The following is a 554-nucleotide window of genomic DNA, read 5'->3' on the forward strand; positions in this document are numbered from 1 at the left end:
TTTTCTCTTTATATTTACTCTTAAGTACCCTACAACAATATCAAGAGTATACCCAGAATGAAGAATGACAATAAAATCGATGTCGATTCCATTATCATTTCTCACTGGGTATACTCTTGATATTGTTGTTTATTCAACAGGTTCGCAGTGATAATAGAAAGGAGAATAAGATACAACAGAGACGAATATCAAAAGAAGGCACTACAATGGAATCTTCTCACCTCGCAAGCAATAAATCCAAAGCGAGAGTAGTGCAGGAAGATGTGCTATCTGTGTCCGATGATGGAGAGGAGACACACGTGAGCCAAGCACAATCATCACAGATTGATAGTCAAGATACAGGTCAATCAAACGCAACTACAGAGTCGATCAGGAATGGTTCTTGAGGAACAATACAGAAAGTCTCAGCTGAGTGAGATACAGGCGAGCTCTTAAGGCAGAAAGCAAGCTGCAGATTTTTTTTTAGAACATTAAATGCTATAACTGTTTAATATACGATTATCTAATAGTTCCTATACAGAACACATCATCCATTAGACGTCCACATGACCTCT

The sequence above is a fragment of the Trachymyrmex cornetzi genome, unplaced genomic scaffold (genome assembly GCF_001594075.2).
Source record: "Trachymyrmex cornetzi isolate Tcor2-1 unplaced genomic scaffold, Tcor1.1 scaffold607, whole genome shotgun sequence".
NCBI classification, from domain to species: domain Eukaryota; kingdom Metazoa; phylum Arthropoda; class Insecta; order Hymenoptera; family Formicidae; genus Trachymyrmex; species Trachymyrmex cornetzi.